The sequence below is a fragment of the Dendrobates tinctorius genome, unplaced genomic scaffold (genome assembly GCF_039654945.1).
Source record: "Dendrobates tinctorius isolate UK_male_01 unplaced genomic scaffold, ASM3965494v1 ptg000028l, whole genome shotgun sequence".
NCBI lineage: Eukaryota > Metazoa > Chordata > Amphibia > Anura > Dendrobatidae > Dendrobates > Dendrobates tinctorius.
The window spans coordinates 28,100,284-28,121,875 of NW_027361696.1; positions in this window are offsets into that span (position 1 = coordinate 28,100,284).

Genomic DNA, 21,592 nt, shown 5'->3' on the forward strand with positions numbered 1-21,592 from the left:
AACACACATCAGACACATCACACAAGAACAGAGCACACATCAGACACATCACACAAGAACAGAGCACACATCAGACACATCACACAAGCACCTAGCACACATCAGACACATTACCCTAGCACAGAGCACACATCAGACACATCACACAAGGACAGAGCACACATCAGACACATCACACAAGCACAGAACACACATCAGCCACATCATACGAGCACAGCCCACACATCAGACACATCACACAAGCACAGAGCACACATCAGACACATCACACAAGCACAGAGCACACATCAGACACATCACACAAGCGCAGAACACACATCAGACACATCACCCAAGCACAAAGCACACATCAGACACATCACACAAGCACAGAGTACACATCAGACACATCACACAAGCACAGAGCACACATCAGACACGTCACACAAGCACAGCCCACATATAAGACACATCACACAAGTCAGTGAACACATCAGACATATCACACAAGCACAGAACACACATCAGACACATCACACAAGCACAGAGCACACATCAGACACATCACCCAAGCACAGAGCACACATCAGACACATCACACAAGCACAGAGTACACATCAGACACATCACACAAGCACAGAGCACACATCAGACACATCACACAAGCACAGCCCACATATAAGACACATCACACAAGTCAGTGAACACATCAGACACATCAAACAAGCACAGAACACACATCAGACACATCACACAAGCACAGAGCACACATCAGACACATCACACAAGCACAGAAGACATATCAGACACATCACACAAGTACAGAGCACACATCAGACACATCACACAAGCACAGTGAACACATGAGACATATAAAACAAGCACAGAACACACATCAGACACATTACCCAAGCACAGAGCACACATCAGACACATCACAGAAGAACATAGCACACATCAGACACATCACACAAGCACAGAGCACACATCAGACACATTACACAAGCACAGAGCACACATCAGACACATTACACAAGCACAGAGCACACATCAGACACATTACACAAGCACATAGCACACATCAGACACATTACACAAGCACAGAGCGCACATCAGACACATCACACAAGGACAGAGCACACATCAGACACATTACCCAAGCACAGAGCACACATCAGACACATCACACAAGCACAGAGCACACATCAGACACATCACACAAGCACAGACCAAACAACAGACACATCACACAAGCACAGAACACACATCAGACGCATCACACAAGCACAGAACACACATCAGACACATCTCACAAGCACAGAGCACACATCAGACACATCACACAAGAACAGAGCACACATCAGACACATCACACAAGTCCAGAGCACACATCAGACACATCACACAAGAACAGAGCACACATCAGACACATCACCCAAGCACCTAGCACACATCAGACACATTACCCTAGCACAGAGCACACATCAGACACATCACACAAGGACAGAGCACACATCAGACACATCACACAAGCACAGAACACACATCAGACACATCATACGAGCACAGCCCACACATCAGACACATCACACAATCACAGAGCACACATCAGACACATCACACAAGCACAGAGCACACATCAGACACATCACACAAGCGCAGAACATACATCAGACACATCACACAAGCACAGAGTACACATCAGACACATCACACAAGCACAGAGCACACATCAGACACATCACACAAGCACAGAAGACACATCAGACACATCACACAAGCACAGAGCACACATCAGACACATCACACAAGCACAGCCCACATATAAGACACATCACACAAGTCAGTGAACACATCAGACATATCACACAAGCACAGAACACACATCAGACACATCACACAAGCACAGAGCTCACATCAGACACATCACACAAGCACAGAAGACATATCAGACACATCACACAAGTACAGAGCACACATCAGACACATCACACAAGCACAGAGCACACATCAGACACATCACACAAGCACAGTGAACACATGAGACATATAAAACAAGCACAGAACACACATCAGACACATTACCCAAGCACAGAGCACACATCAGACACATCACAGAAGAACATAGCACACATCAGACACATTACACAAGCACAGAGCGCACATCAGACACATCACACAAGGACAGAGCACACATCAGACACATTACACTAGCACAGAGCACACATCAGACACATCACACAAGCACAGAGCACACATCAGACACATTACACAAGCACAGAGCACACATCAGACACATTACACAAGCACAGAGCACACATCAGACACATTACACAAGCACATAGCACACATCAGACACATTACACAAGCACAGAGCGCACATCAGACACATCACACAAGGACAGAGCACACATCAGACACATTACCCAAGCACAGAGCACACATCAGACACATCACACAAGCACAGAGCACACATCAGACACATTACACAAGCACAGAGCACACATCAGACACATCACACAAGCACAGAGCACACATCAGACACATCACACAAGCACATAGCACACATCACACAAGCACAGACCACACAACAGACACATCACACAAGCACAGAACACACATCAGACGCATCACACAAGCACAGAACACACATCAGACACATCTCACAAGCACAGAGCACACATCAGACACATTACACAAGCGCAGAACGCACATTAGACACATCACACAAGCACAGTGCACACATCAGACACATCACACAAGCACACAACACACATCAGACACATCTCACAAGCATAAAGCACACATCAGACACATCACACCAGCGAAGAACGCACATCAGACACATCACACAAGCACAGTGCGCACGTAAGACACATCACACAAGCACAGAGCACACATCAGACATATCACACAAGCACAGAGCACACATCACACAAGCACAGAGCACAAATCAGACACATCACACAAGCACATATCACACATCACACAAGCACAGTGCACACATCAGACACATCACACAAGCACAGAGCACACATCAGGCACATCACACAAGCACAGAACACACATCAGACGCATCACACAAGCACAGAAAAACACATCAGACACATCTCACAAGCACAGAGCACACATCAGACACATCACACAAGCGCAGAACGCACATCAGACACATCACACAAGCACAGTGCACACATCAGACACATCACACAAGCACACAACACACATCAGACACATCTCACAAGCATAGAGCACACATCAGACACATCACACAAGCGCAGAACGGACATCAGACACATCACACAAGCACAGTGCGCACGTAAGACACATCACACAAGCACAGAGCACACATCAGACATATCACACAAGCACAGAGCGCACATCAGACACATCACACAAGCACAGAGAACACATCAGACACATCACACAAGCACAGAGCACACATCAGACACATCACACAAGCACAGAACACACATCAGACGCATCACACAAGCACAGAACACACATCAGACACATCTCACAAGCACAGAGCACACATCAGACACATCACACAAGCGCAGAACGCACATCAGACACATCACACAAGCACAGAGCGCACATCAGACACATCAAACAAGCACAGAGAACACATCAGACACATCACACAAGCACAGAGCACACATCAGACACATCACACAAGCACAGAACACACATCAGACACATCTCACAAGCGCAGAACGCACATCAGACACATCACACAAGCACAGTGCACACATCAGACACATCACACAAGCACACAACACACATCAGACACATCACACAAGCACAGTGCACACATCAGACATATCACACAAGCACAGAGCGCACATCAGACACATCACACAAGCACAGAGAACACATCAGACACATCACACAAGCACAGAGCACACATCAGACACATCACACAAGCACAGAACACACATCAGACGCATCACACAAGCACAGAACACACATCAGACACATCACACAAGCGCAGAACGCACATCAGACACATCACACAAGCGCAGAACGCACATCAGACACATCACACAAGCACAGTGCGCACGTAAGACACATAACACAAGCACAGAGCACACATCAGACATATCACACAAGCACAGAGCGCACATCAGACACATCACACAAGCACAGAGCGCACATCAGACACATCACACAAGCACAGAGAACACATCAGACACATCACACAAGCACAGAGCACACATCAGACACATCACACAAGCACAGAACACACATCAGACGCATCACACAAGCACACAACACACATCAGACACATCTCACAAGCATAGAGCACACATCAGACACATCACACAAGCGCAGAACGCACATCAGACACATCACACAAGCACAGTGCGCACGTAAGACACATAACACAAGCACAGAGCACACATCAGACATATCACACAAGCACAGAGCGCACATCAGACACATCACACAAGCACAGAGCACACACCAGACACATCACACAAGCACAGAGCACACATCAGACACATCACACAAGCACAGAACACACATCAGACACATCACACAATCACAGAGCACACATCAGACACATCACACAAGTACAAAGCACACATCAGACACATCACACAAGCACATAGCACACATCAGACACATCACCCAAGCACATAGCACACATCAGACACATCACACAAGTCCAGAGCACACATCAGCATCACACAAGGACAGAGCACACATCAGACACATCACACAAGCACAGAACACACATCAGACACATCATACGAGCACAGCCCACACATCAGACACATCACACAAGCACAGAGCACACATCAGACACATCACACAAGTACAGAGCACACATTAGACACATCACACAAGCGCAGAACAAACATCAGACACATCACCCAAGCACAGAGCACACATCAGACACATCACACAAGCACAGAGAACACATCAGACACATCACACAAGCACAGAAGACACATCAGACACATCACACAAGCACAGAGAACACATCAGACACATCACACAAGCACAGAAGACACATCAGACACATCACACAACTACAGAGCACACATCAGACACATCACACAAGCACAGAGCACACATCAGACACATCACACAAGCACATAGCACACATCAGACACATCACACAAGCACAGAGCACACATCAGACACATCACACAAGCACATAGCACACATCAGACACATCACACAAGCACAGAGCACACATCAGACACATCACACAAGCACAGTGCACACATCAGACACATCACACAAGCACAGTGCACACATCAGACACATCACACAAGCACAGAACACACATCAGACACATCACACAAGCACAGAGCACACATCAGACACATCACACAAGTACAAAGCACACATCAGACACATTACACAAGTACAGAGCACACATCAGACACATCACACAAGCACAGAGCACACATCAGACACATCACACAAGCACAGAGCACACATCAGACACATCACACAAACACAGAGCACACATCAGACACATCACACAAGAACAGAGCACACATCAGACACATCACACAAACACAAAGCACACATCAGACACATCACACAAGCACATAGCACACATCAGACACATCACACAAGCACAGAACACACATCAGACACATCAGACAAGCACAGAACACACATCAGACACATCACACAAGCACAGAGCACACATCAGACACATCACACAAGCACAGAGCGCACATAAGACACATCACACAAGCACAGAGCGCACATCAGACACATCACACAAGCATAGAGCACACATCAGACACATCACACAAGCACAGAGCACACATCAGACACATCACACAAGCACAGATCACACATCAGACACATCACACAAGCACAGAACACAAATCAGACACATCACACAAGCACAGACCACATATCAGACACATCACACAAGCACAGAGCTCACATCAGACACATCACACAAGCACAGAGCGCATATCAGACACATCACACAAGCACAGAGCACATATCAGACACATCACACAAGCACAGAACACACATCAGACACATAACACAAGCACAGAGCACACATCAGACACATCACACAAGCACAGAGCACACATCAGACACATCACACAAGCACAGAGCGCACATCAGACACATCACACAAGCACAGAGCGCACATCAGACACATCACACAAGCACAGAGCGCACATCAGACACATCACACAAGCACAGATCACACATCAGACACATCACACAAGCACAGAACACACATCAGACACATCACACAAGCACAGTGCGCACGTCTGACACATCACACAAGCACAGAGCACATATCAGACACATCACACAAGCACAGAGCACACATCAGACACATTACACAAGCACAGTGCACACATCGGACACATCACACAAGGACAGAGTACATATCAGACACATTACACAAGCACAGTGCACACATCAGACACATCACACAAGGACAGAGTACATATCAGACACATCACCCAAGCACATAGCATACATCAGACACATCACACAAGCACAGAGCACATATCAGACACATCACACAAGCACAGAACACACATCAGACACATCACACAAGCAAAGAGCACACATCATACACATCACACAAGCACAGGGCACACATCAGACACATCACAAAAGGACAGAGTACACATCAGACACATTACACAAGCATAGAACACACATCAGACACATTACACAAGCACAGAGCACACATCAGACACATCACAAAAGGACAGAGTACACATCAGACACATTACACAAGCACAGAGCAAACATCAGACACATCACACAAACACAGAGCACACATCAGACACATCACACAAGCACAGAACACACATCAGACACATCACACAAGCAAAGAGCACACATCATACACATCACACAAGCACAGGGCACACATCAGACACATCACAAAAGGACAGAGTACACATCAGACACATTACACAAGCATAGAACACACATCAGACACATTACACAAGCACAGAGCACACATCAGACACATCACAAAAGGACAGAGTACACATCAGACACATCACACAAGCATAGAGCAAACATCAGACACATCACACAAACACAGAGCACACATCAGACACATCACACAAACACAGAGCACACAACAGACACATCACACAAGAACAGAGCACACATCAGACACATCACCAAGCACAAAGCACACATCAGACACATCACACAAGTACAAAGCACAAATCAGACACATTACACAAGCACAGAGCACACATCAGACACATCACACAAGCACAGAGCACACATCAGACACATCACACAAGCACAGAGCACACAACAGACACATCACACAAGAACAGAGCACACATCAGACACATCACACAAACACAGAGCACACATCAGACACATCACACAAGCACATAGCACACATCAGACACATCACACAAGCACAGAGCACACATCAGACACATCACACAAGAGCAGAGCACACATCAGACACATCACACAAGAAGAGAGCACACATCAGACACATTACACAAGAACAGAGCACACATCAGACACATTACCCAAGCACCTAGCACACATCAGACACATTACCCTAGCACAGAGCACACATCAGACACATCACCCAAGCACAGAGCACACATCAGACACATCACACAAACACAGAGCACACATCAGACACGTCATCAAGCACAAAGCACACATCAGACACATCACACAAGTAGAAAGCACACATCAGACACATTACGCAAGCACAGAGCACACATCAGACACATCACACAAGCACAGAGCACACATCAGACACATCACACAAGCACAGAGCACACATCAGACACATCACACAAACACAGAGCACACATCAGACACATCACACAAGCACAGAGCACACATCAGACACATCACACAAGCACAGAGCACACATCAGACACATCACACAAGCACAGAGCACACATCAGACACATCACACAAGTCCAGAGCACACATCAGACACATCACACAAGAACAGAGCACACATCAGACACATCACCAAGCACAAAGCACACATCAGACACATCACACAAGGACAGAGTACACATCAGACACATTACCCAAGCACATAGCACATATCAGACACATTACACAAGCACAGAGCGCACATCAGACACATCACACAAGGACAGAGCACACATCAGACACATTACACAAGCACAGAGCACACATCAGACACATCAAACAAGCACAGAGCACACATAAGACACATCACACAAGCACAAAGCACACATCAGACACATTACACAAGCACATAGCACACATCAGACACATTACACAAGCACAGAGCGCACATCAGACACATCACACAAGGACAGAGCACACATCAGACACATTACACAAGCACAGAGCACACATCATACACATTACACAAGCACAGAGCACACATCAGACACATCACACAAGCACAGAGCACACATCAGACACATCACACAAGCAGAGAGCACACACCAGACACATCACACAAGCACATAGCACACATCACACAAGCACAGACCACACATCAGACACATCACACAAGCACAGAGAACACATCAGACACATCACACAAACACAGAGCACACATCAGACACGTCATCAAGCACAAAGCACACATCAGACACATCACACAAGTAGAAAGCACACATCAGACACATTACGCAAGCACAGAGCACACATCAGACACATCACACAAGCACAGAGCACACATCAGACACATCACACAAGCACAGAGCACACATCAGACACATCACACAAACACAGAGCACACATCAGACACATCACATAAGCACAGAGCACACATCAGACACATCACACAAGCACAGAGCACACATCAGACACATCACACAAGCACAGAGCACACATCAGACACATCACACAAGTCCAGAGCACACATCAGACACATCACACAAGAACAGAGCACACATCAGACACATCACCAAGCACAAAGCACACATCAGACACATCACACAAGCATAGAGCACACATCAGACCCATTACACAAGCACAGAGCACACATCAGACACATCACACAAACACAGAGCACACATCAGACACATCACACAAGTACAGAGCCCACATCCGACACATCACACAAGTACAGAGCACACATCACACAAGTACAGAACACACATCATACACATCACACAACCACAGAGCACACATCAGACACATTACACAAGCATATAGCACACATCAGACACATTACAGAAGCACAGAGCACACATCAGACACATCACACAAGCACATAGCACACACCAGACACATTACCCTAGCACAGAGCACACATCAGACACATCACACAAGCATAGAGCACACATCAGACACATCACACAAACACAGAGCACACATCAGACACATCACACAAGGACAGAGCACACATCAGACACATCACACAAGGACAGAGCACACATCAGACACATCACACAAGCACAGAACACACATCAGACACATCATATGAGCACAGCCCACACATCAGACACATCACACATGCACAGAGCACACATCAGACACATCACACAAGCACAGAGCACACATCAGACACATCACACAAGCGCAGAAAACACATCAGACACATCACCCAAGCACAGAGCACACATCAGACACATCACACAAGCACAGAGTACACATCAGACACATCACACAAACACAGAGCACACATCAGACACATCACACAAGCACATAGCACACACCAGACACATCACACAAGCATAGAGCACACATCAGACACATCACACAAACACAGAGCACACATCAGACACATCACACAAGGACAGAGCACACATCAGACACATCACACAAGGACAGAGCACACATCAGACACATCACACAAGCACAGAACACACATCAGACACATCACACAAGCACAGAGCGCACATCAGACACATCACACAAGGACAGAGCACACATCAGACACATCACACAAGTACAGAGCACACATCAGACACATCACACAAGGACATAGTACACATCAGACACATCACACAAGCACAGAGCACACATCAGACACATCACACAAGGACATAGTACACATCAGACACATCACACAAACACAGAGCACACATCAGACACATCACACAAGGACAGAGCACACATCAGACACATCACACAAGGACAGAGCACACATCAGACACATCACACAAGCACAGAACACACATCAGACACATCATACGAGCACAGCCCACACATCAGACACATCACACAAGCACAGAGCACATATCAGACACATCACACAAGCACAGAGCACACATCAGACACATCACACAAGCACAGAAGAGACATCTGACACATCACACAAGCACAGAGCACACATCAGACACATCACACAAGCACAGTGAACACATGAGACATATAAAACAAGCACAGAACACACATCAGACACATCATACAAGCACAGTGCACACATCAGACACATCACACAAGCACAGAACACACATCAGACACATTACCCAAGCACAGAGCACACATCAGACACATCACACAAGCACAGAGCACACATCAGACACATTACACAAGCACAGAGCGCACATCAGACACATCACACAAGGACAGAGCACACATCAGACACATCACACAAGCACAGAGTGTGATGTACAATGTCTGTGAGGTATGGGGTTTTGTCTACAAAATATGATGTTTTCTGTTGTAACTTTCCAGAAAGATCCGGCACATATGACAATCCAGGCTGCTAGCTCTGCAGCTTCACCCCTCCTCCCTTCACACACACACAGAGCAGTGCCACCCCCCCTCCTCTACAGCCTGTGTTCGCACTAGTAATAGGAGACCCCCTGCTGTTACAACCATTTGTTTCCTCTCCACAGCTGAGAGAAAAAAGTGCGGGATGGTTCTTTGTTTGAAACAAAGAGGTTTGAATAAAACTATAAGAGCCTGCCCTGCGAAAACCGTACCAAGCAGAGATATGAAAATCATATTTTTGTAACCTGAGCGGTCCCAGCTTCGAGACCGCGTATCTTTCGAAGTTCTACCCTGTCCAGAACATGAGATAGGATTTGCGCCCAAATGGACGGTCATATCGCATAGATGTTTGATGTTTTCTTGATGGGCTCATTACGCTGGGAAACATGATACCACTGATGAGTCCATACCAGCTTCTCCCATAAAGTTATAGCTAATCTAAGTTTTGTAGCCAAAACATAACTTGGATAAGAGAGGTGGGATCAACCCAGAATGCACCTCTCTGTGATGTCACATAGGAAAGTCTATAAGGCATTTCCTGGGCAAACCAGCTCAGAACAGCTGCAGAGTCGGTGCTGACAAGAACTCCAGATGAATGGAGACGTGTGGCTCCTCCCCCCTTAAAGCCGCATGGTCTGCCTAAGGAACAATATGGAACTGTGAGTGTAATCTCTTTGTTTTCTCCACTTTTATTTTATACCTGTACTGTACATATTTTATGTCTCAATTTTATAGCAACTTTTATCTGTAATCACTGTCCTCTTTCGGAAAATAAATGAAATAATTATTTAGATCTGTCTCCATGCTCTAAGAATCGAACTATACGCCTTTGATAGATAATCGCTACTAATTCAAGGGGTTTGCCACGGACCCTCTTAATTTAACACTGTGAATTAAGTAACCGTGACTGGTGGCAGCGCGTTGTGTACGGCTATTACGGCTTGCTGGCAGTCTAGAAGGGTCTTATATTGCTGAGTAAGGGGCTTCAGCCACAGCATTGATAATTCCCTTACTGCAGAAGCCTAATTGCCGGTTCACAACAGGCAGCCCGTCCGGCGACTAATTATCCTAGGTGCAGTTCCCTGACTGACCTGAGGGTAAGGGGGGCGCCGGAGAGCTGCGAGTTCCAAAGTGGAACTGAGAAAGTGGGATATACATAAATCCCCGCAGTACTTGGAAGATTGATAGCAGTGGTGGGGCATCCAAATTAAACTCCCCCTGCGGCAAATTGTAGAGCGAGATTAGCTTGCTGGATATTTTTGTCACATGGTGCCAGTGGTGGGATAACTAAGATAAGCCCCACTGCGCCTGTGATAGCCGTGTGCCGGCATTGTGTCACGTCCCTCCGTCCGCTGATACACCGGTGTCAGTGGTGGGATCGTGACATAGTGGTGACACAGGGTCCGCTGTCCGTCGCGTTTTGGTGGCAGCGGGACCCCCGTTAGTCGTCGCCCGTAAGTGGACGAACGGCCGTGGGCTGTTCGTCACATATTGGTGGCAGCGGTGGGATAATCCTAGAGCATTAGTGATTTGGTTTGAGCAATCATTCCTCTCACTAAAAACCTGCACGGTTCCTGCGGGAATCCTGCATCATAGGTTTTGGAGAACAGACTCAGTGGTTACTAGTCCTGAGACATTAGTGTGTACTTGCAAGTATCCCCCTCCCGTTTCTTCGTTTTTCTTTTTCTATCTTTTATTTGGCAACCATGGCGGCGATGACAGTGGAGTGGTATCAGAAGCAGAAAAAGGACACCCTTGCTGGGTTATGCACGTACCGAGGCATAGACGCCGCAGGAGGAACCAAAGATCAAATGATCGCGGCTCTAGTGCAGCTGGACAACGGCCAGAATCCAGCGAGCGCAGAAGTTGGCCCAAGTTGCCATGGGGCTGCAGCAGAGGCTCCACTCCTGAGCGCTGGCCCCACATTCAACCAGAACGGGGTGGACCCCTATCTGCAAATGGCCTTGGACGAACTCCCCGCCGAAGACAGGGATGGGCGGGTGAGGCTGATCCAGCAATATCGGCAGGAGGCCCAAGCCGAACGTGAGCGCCAAGCTGAGGCTGAGAGGGTCGAGCGTCAAGCCCAGGCTGAGAGAGCTGAGCGCCATGCAGAAGCTCAGAGGGCCCATGAGCTGGAGATGCTCCAGCGGGGGTGGAATGCCCCCACAGCCCGAAGCCGTGAGCCCAGCAGCGTCCAGACTCCTAAACCCCGGCCAGAGCATTTTCCCGTGATGGAAAAGGATGGGGACTTGGACACGTTCCTGCGAGCCTTTGAGAAAGCCTGCAGACAGTACCAGCTGCCTAGAGACCAATGGGCAAGGTACTTGACCCCAGGGCTAAAAGGCAAAGCCCTGGAGGCATTTGCTTCTCTTCCGCCAGAAGCCGATGACGACTATGACGCCATAAAGCAGGCGCTGATCGCCAAATACCGGCTGACACCTGAGGTATACCGAAAGAAGTTCCGACACCTCCAACGTGGCCCACACGATAGCTACAGTGATGTGGTGCAAGGACTCAGGACCCACTTTGACCAGTGGATCCATGGACTGTCCGTTGAAACCTTTGAGCAGCTACGGGACCTGATGATCAAAGACCAGTTCCTGCATCTCTGCCCAGCTGAGGTCCGACAGTTCATCCTGGACCGCGAACCAACGAACGCGGACAAAGCGGCGCAGATCGCCGACAACCACGAGGCCAACCGGAAGCCCGAGACGCGGAGGCCAGTCACCACCAGCTGGAAAGGGGGTAAGCCAGCAACCAACCCCAATGCCCCAGCTGGCCGTCCCTCCGGAGGCCCTGTCCCTGTTGCCAACAACAGGCCGGCTACTGACAGTCGCCTGTGTCACCACTGCCAGCGGCCTGGTCACTTCTCTTACACCTGTCCGAATAGGCCGAAGAACCCCCCAGCCAAGGCCCCCGGGCCCAACGCCTCTGTTCTTTTGGTGGGAGGTGTGGTTGGGAGGGCTGACGACAACGTTCAACCTGTTCAGGTGGGGGCCCGTCTTGCTACAGGCCTCAAGGACACCGGGGCTGAACGAACCCTCATCCGTCCTGGACTGGCGGCCCCTGAAGAGTTTGTTGAGGGGAAAACCCTGACTGTCACCGGGATTGGAGGCACCCGTTGTCCCTTGCCAGTGGCACGAGTTTTTCTTGACTGGGGTGCTGGGAGCGGGTTGAGGGAGGTGGGAGTGTCTGAAAATTTGCCCACTGATGTTTTATTGGGGACTGACTTGGGGAGGATGGTTGCATACTATGTCCCTGACACCCTTCCCCAAACTGATAATAAGGGTAACGTTAACCCTGATGATGTTGATGATGGGAAACTGAATGTGTTACCTGCTAATGCCTTGATGAGTAATGATGCAACTAACAACCATTCTTTCCCAAGGTATGATGCTGATGTGATTGTACCAAAGCAAACTGATAACCATTCTTTTCCTAGGAATGATGATGTTGATGTATCTGTGCCGACTGAACCCGTTAACCCTTTCTTTGAAACGGTAGATGTGTCCACAGGTACCGAGGTGCTCAGCCCCGTCACTCTGCGGAGTGAGACGGCTGAGGAACCCCTGGCAGGAGCAAGCAACGGTGCTCAAGAGAATGGGGAGGTGCATGGGGACCATGAGGAAGGTAATGCCATGCAGCTGACCAGTGCCACCGAGGAAGGTAACTGGCCCATAAGTAGCACTGCTCCTAAAGTGTTGGGGGTGGATGGGGAGGGAGAGCCCAGGGCAGCACCGGCTGGTGGGTCTGCAGAAATCCCCAGGGAGACAGCATACATAGCAGCTGTCACACGCAGTCAGAGTGCCCAGATCGCAGGTAACGCACTGTCTTCTGGACCCTCTGCTGCTACAGGAGAGACTGAACCAGAGGTGAACCCAGAGCCGGTTCCAGAGGGTCCCAGTAAAGAGGGGACCCTGACGTCCCTTCTGGCAGCCTCCAGCATGGAGTTCCAGGCTGCTCTGCACTCAGATGCCAGCCTGGAGAAATTGAGAGGTCTCGCCGAGACGCCCACCTCCAAGTCTGATAAGGAGAGGGTGTTCTGGGAACGAGGAAGGTTGTACCGGGAGACAGTACCCGGAGATCCTAAAAAGGAGTGGTTGAGGGAAAGACAGCTGGTCGTCCCCTATCAGTTCAGAACTGAGTTGTTGCGGATTGCCCATGAGATTCCACTCGCTGGACACTTGGGGATCAGCAAAACAAAGGCACGGCTGTCTCAACACTTCTATTGGCCCAAGATGGGGACAGATGTAACACACTACTGCCGCTCCTGTGCCACCTGTCAAAAAGTGGGTAAGGCGGGGCCTGCTCTTAAGGCTCCCCTTATTCCTTTGCCGGTGATAGAGGAGCCTTTCCAGAGAATCGCGGTGGACATTGTAGGACCGCTGTCCGTCCCCAGCAGCTCCGGAAAGCGATACATTCTCACCGTGGTAGACTACGCTACCCGGTACCCAGAGGCAGTAGCTCTGTCTTCAACCAGGGCAGATAAGGTGGCTGACGCACTGGTGACCATCTTTTCGAGAGTAGGATTTCCCAGGGAGATGCTTACCGATCAAGGGCCCCAATTCATGTCTCGCCTAATGGAGGCTCTCTGTGAGAAAATGCAGGTGACGCAGCTGGTATCGAGTCCGTATCACCCACAGACTAACGGTTTGTGTGAACGTTTCAACGGTACCCTCAAACAGATGCTCCGCATACTGGTTGAGACCCAAGGGCGCGACTGGGAGCGGTACCTCCCACACCTGCTGTTCGCTTACAGAGAAGTTCCGCAGGCTTCGACCGGGTTCTCCCCCTTCGAGCTCCTGTATGGCAGGCGAGTCCGGGGACCCCTTGGGTTGATAAGAGAATCCTGGGAAGATGAGCCAAACCCCACAGAAGTGTCCATCGTGGATTATGTCATGCGCTTCCGTGACAAGATGCAGACCTTGACGCAGTTGGTGCATGACAACATGACGCAGGCTCAGGCTGACCAGAAGCGCTGGTACGACCAGAACGCCCGGGAGCGGACCTACCAGGTGGGTCAAAAGGTATGGGTGTTGGTCCCTGTACCAACGGATAAGCTTCAGGCAGCCTGGGAAGGCCCATACGTCGTCCACCAACAGCTCAACCCGGTCACCTACGTGGTCACGCTTCACCATGCTCGGGGTAGGCGCAAGGCCTTCCACGTCAACATGCTGAAGGCGCACTACGAACGTGAAGCTTGCGTCCTACCGGTCTGCAATCTGCCAGAGGATGGGGAGGAAGATTCCCTCCTGGACATGCTGGCCCAGGCCAAGGCCAATGGGTCCATTGAGGACATGGAGATAAGTGGTTCGCTCACCGTGTCCCAGCGGTTGCAGTTGATGGCCACCCTGGAACTCTTCCGGCCCGTGTTCACCAACCGTCCTGGGAGGACGGAGTTAGCGGTTCATGAGGTGGACACCGGGAATCATGCCCCATTACGGCGAACACCTTATCGGATCTCTGAAACGGTGCAACAAGTCATGCGCCAAGAGATCGATGAGATGTTAAGGCTGGGGGTGATTCGACGGTCAAAAGGTGCGTGGGCTTCACCTGTAGTCCTCGTGCCTAAAAAGGATCGAACCACCCGGTTCTGCGTGGACTACAGGGGGCTCAACGCCATCACAACCTCTGATGCCCACCCGATGCCGCGCATCGAGGATCTGCTCGAGCGGTTGACAAACGCCAACTACATATCCATCATGGATTTGAGTCGGGGATACTGGCAGATTCCCCTGAGCCCTGAGGCGCAGGAGAAATCCGCCTTTATCACCCCCTTTGGACTGTACGAGTCCACGGTCATGCCCTTCGGCATGAAGAATGCCCCTGCCACTTTCCAGCGGATGGTCAACCACCTGCTTCGGGGACTGGAGGAGTACGCAGTGGCGTACTTAGACGATATTGCCGTCTTCAGTTCCACCTGGGAGGAACACCTTCAGCACCTCCAGGAGGTGCTCAAGCGTCTTCACCAGGCAGGCCTGACCATCAAGCCGGGGAAGTGCCAGATAGGCATGCGCAAGGTCCACTACCTGGGGCACCGGGTAGGCGGGGGTTCCATGAGTCCGGAGCCAGAAAAAGTGGACGCAATCGTGTCCTGGCCCACCCCCAGGACCAAGAAACAGGTGAAGTCCTTCTTGGGCACTGCAGGGTACTATAGGCGGTTCGTACAGGACTATAGCGCCCTTGCCAAACCCTTGACTGACCTCACCAAGCAGAGGCTACCCCAAACAGTCAACTGGACAGATGACTGTGAGGCGGCTTTCCAAGCTTTGAAAGCAGCCCTGTGCAACTCTCCAGTGTTGAGAGCAGTCGACAGCAGTCGCCCGTTTCTGGTACAGACCGACGCCAGCGAGTTTGGCCTCGGTGCTGTGCTTAGCCAGGTCGACTCGGGGGACCAAGAGCACCCCGTGTTGTACCTGAGCCGGAAACTTTTGCCGAGGGAAGTGGCATACTCGACCATCGAGAAGGAGTGTCTGGCCATGGTGTGGGCACTGCAGCGTTTGCAGCCCTACCTGTATGGGCGCGCCTTCACGGTGGTAACCGACCACAACCCTCTGAGCTGGTTGCACACAGTGTCCGGAACCAATGGAAGATTGCTCCGCTGGAGCCTTGCCCTTCAACAGTACGATTTTACTGTAAAACACAGGAAGGGCAGTGAAAACGGCAATGCCGATGGGTTGTCCCGCCGGGGCGAACCCGCTGAGGTGCGCATGGCCGATTACCGAGAGGTAATGCCTCCTTAGCGCCCTCTTAAGGGGGGAGGTGTGATGTACAATGTCTGTGAGGTATGGGGTTTTGTCTACAAAATATGATGTTTTCTGTTGTAACTTTCCAGAAAGATCCGGCACATATGACAATCCAGGCTGCTAGCTCTGCAGCTTCACCCCTCCTCCCTTCACACACACACAGAGCAGTGCCACCCCCCCTCCTCTACAGCCTGTGTTCGCACTAGTAATAGGAGACCCCCTGCTGTTACAACCATTTGTTTCCTCTCCACAGCTGAGAGAAAAAAGTGCGGGATGGTTCTTTGTTTGAAACAAAGAGGTTTGAATAAAACTATAAGAGCCTGCCCTGCGAAAACCGTACCAAGCAGAGATATGAAAATCATATTTTTGTAACCTGAGCGGTCCCAGCTTCGAGACCGCGTATCTTTCGAAGTTCTACCCTGTCCAGAACATGAGATAGGATTTGCGCCCAAATGGACGGTCATATCGCATAGATGTTTGATGTTTTCTTGATGGGCTCATTACGCTGGGAAACATGATACCACTGATGAGTCCATACCAGCTTCTCCCATAAAGTTATAGCTAATCTAAGTTTTGTAGCCAAAACATAACTTGGATAAGAGAGGTGGGATCAACCCAGAATGCACCTCTCTGTGATGTCACATAGGAAAGTCTATAAGGCATTTCCTGGGCAAACCAGCTCAGAACAGCTGCAGAGTCGGTGCTGACAAGAACTCCAGATGAATGGAGACGTGTGGCTCCTCCCCCCTTAAAGCCGCATGGTCTGCCTAAGGAACAATATGGAACTGTGAGTGTAATCTCTTTGTTTTCTCCACTTTTATTTTATACCTGTACTGTACATATTTTATGTCTCAATTTTATAGCAACTTTTATCTGTAATCACTGTCCTCTTTCGGAAAATAAATGAAATAATTATTTAGATCTGTCTCCATGCTCTAAGAATCGAACTATACGCCTTTGATAGATAATCGCTACTAATTCAAGGGGTTTGCCACGGACCCTCTTAATTTAACACTGTGAATTAAGTAACCGTGACTGGTGGCAGCGCGTTGTGTACGGCTATTACGGCTTGCTGGCAGTCTAGAAGGGTCTTATATTGCTGAGTAAGGGGCTTCAGCCACAGCATTGATAATTCCCTTACTGCAGAAGCCTAATTGCCGGTTCACAACAGGCAGCCCGTCCGGCGACTAATTATCCTAGGTGCAGTTCCCTGACTGACCTGAGGGTAAGGGGGGCGCCGGAGAGCTGCGAGTTCCAAAGTGGAACTGAGAAAGTGGGATATACATAAATCCCCGCAGTACTTGGAAGATTGATAGCAGTGGTGGGGCATCCAAATTAAACTCCCCCTGCGGCAAATTGTAGAGCGAGATTAGCTTGCTGGATATTTTTGTCACATGGTGCCAGTGGTGGGATAACTAAGATAAGCCCCACTGCGCCTGAGATAGCCGTGTGCCGGCATTGTGTCACGTCCCTCCGTCCGCTGATACACCGGTGTCAGTGGTGGGATCGTGACATAGTGGTGACACAGGGTCCGCTGTCCGTCGCGTTTTGGTGGCAGCGGGACCCCCGTTAGTCGTCGCCCGTAAGTGGACGAACGGCCGTGGGCTGTTCGTCACACAGAGCACACATCAGACACATCACACAAGCACAGTGAACACATCAGACATATCACACAAGCACAGAACACACATCAGACACATTACCCAAGCACAGAGCACACATCAGACACATTACACAAGCACATAGCACACATCAGACACATTACACAAGCACTGAGCGCACATCAGACACATCACACAAGCACAGAGCACACATCAGACACATCACACAAGCACAAAGCACACATCAGACACATTACACAAGCACATAGCACACATCAGACACATTACACAAGCACAGAACACACATCAGACACATCACACAAGCACAGACCACATATCAGACACATCACACAAGCACAGACCACACATCAGACACATCATACAAGCAGAGAGCACACATCAGACACATTACACAAGTACAGAACACACATCATACACATCACACAAGCACAGAGCACACATCAGACACATCACACAAGCACATAGCACACATCAGACACATCACAGAAGCACATAGCACACACCAGACACATTACCTAGCACAGAGCACACATCAGACACATCACACAAGCATAGAGCAAACATCAGACACATCACACAAACACAGAGCACACATGAGACACATCACACAAATACATAGCACACATCAGACACATCACCAAGCACAAAGCACATATCAGACACATCACACAAGTACAAAGCACACATCAGACACATCACACAAGCATAGAGCACACATCAGACACATCACACAAGCACAGAGCACACATCAGACACATAACACAAGCACAGAGCACACATCAGACACATCACAGAAGCACATAGCACACATCAGACACATCACACAAACACATAGCACACATCAGACACATCACCAAGCACAAAGCACACATCAGACACATCACACAAGTACAAAGCACACATCAGACACATCACACAAGTGCAGAGCACACATCAGACACATCACACAAACACAGAGCACACATCAGACACATAACACAAGCACAGAGCACACATCAGACACATCACACAATAACAGAGCACACATCAGACACATCACACAAACACAGAGCACACATCAGACACATCACACAAGCACAGAATACACATCAGACACATCACACAAGCACAGAACACACATCAGACACATCACACAAGCACAGAGCGCACATCAGACACATCACACAAGCACAGAGCGCACATCAGACACATCACGCAAGCATAGAGCACACATCAGACACATAACACAAACACAGAGCACACATCAGACACATAACACAAGCACAGAGCACACATCAGACACATCACACAAGAACAGAGCACACATCAGACACATCACACAAACACAGAGCACACATCAGACACATCACACAAGAACAGAGCACACATCAGACACATCACACAAACACAGAGCACACATCAGACACATCACACAAGCACAGAACACACATCAGACACATCACACAAGCACAGAGCACACATCAGACACATCACACAAGCACAGAGCACACATCAGACACATCACACAAGCACAGAGCGCACATCAGACACATCACGCAAGCACCGAGCACACATCAGACACATCACCAAGCACAAAGCACACATCAGACACATTACACAAGCACAGAGCACACATCAGACACATCACCAAGCACAAAGCACACATCAGACACATCACACAAACACAGAGCACACATCAGACACATCACCAAGCACAAAGCACACATCAGACACATTACACAAGCATAGAGCACACATCAGACACATCACACAAGCACAGAGCACACATCAGACACATAACACAAGCACAGAGCACACATCAGACACATCACAGAAGCACATAGCACACACCAGACACATCACACAAACACAGAGCACACATCAGACACATCACACAAACACAGAGCACACATCAGACACATCACACAAACACAGATCACACATCAGACACATCACACAAACACATAGCACACATCAGACACATCATACAAGCAGAGAGCACACATCAGACACATCACACAAGCACAGAATACACATCAGACACATCACAGAAGCACAGAGCACACATCAGACACATCACACAAGCATAGAGCACACATCAGACACATCACACAAGCACAGAATACACATCAGACACATCACACAAACACATAGCACACATCAGACACATCACACAAGCATAGAGCACACATCAGACACATCACACAAGCACAGAGCACACATCAGACACATCACACAAGCACAGAACACACATCAGACACATCTCACAAGCACAGAGCACACATCAGACACATCACACAAGCGCAGAATGCACATCAGACACATCACACAAGCACAGAGCACACATCAGACACATCACACAAGCACAGAGCACACATCAGACACATCACACAAGCACAGAGCACACATCAGACACATTACACAAGCACAGTGCACACATCAGACACATCACCCAAGCACAGTGCGCACGTCTGACACATCACACAAGCACAGAATGCACATCAGACACATCACACAAGCACAGTTCGCACGTCTGACACATCACACAAGCACAGAACACACATCAGACACATCACACAAGCACAGAGCACACATCAGACACATCACACAAGCACA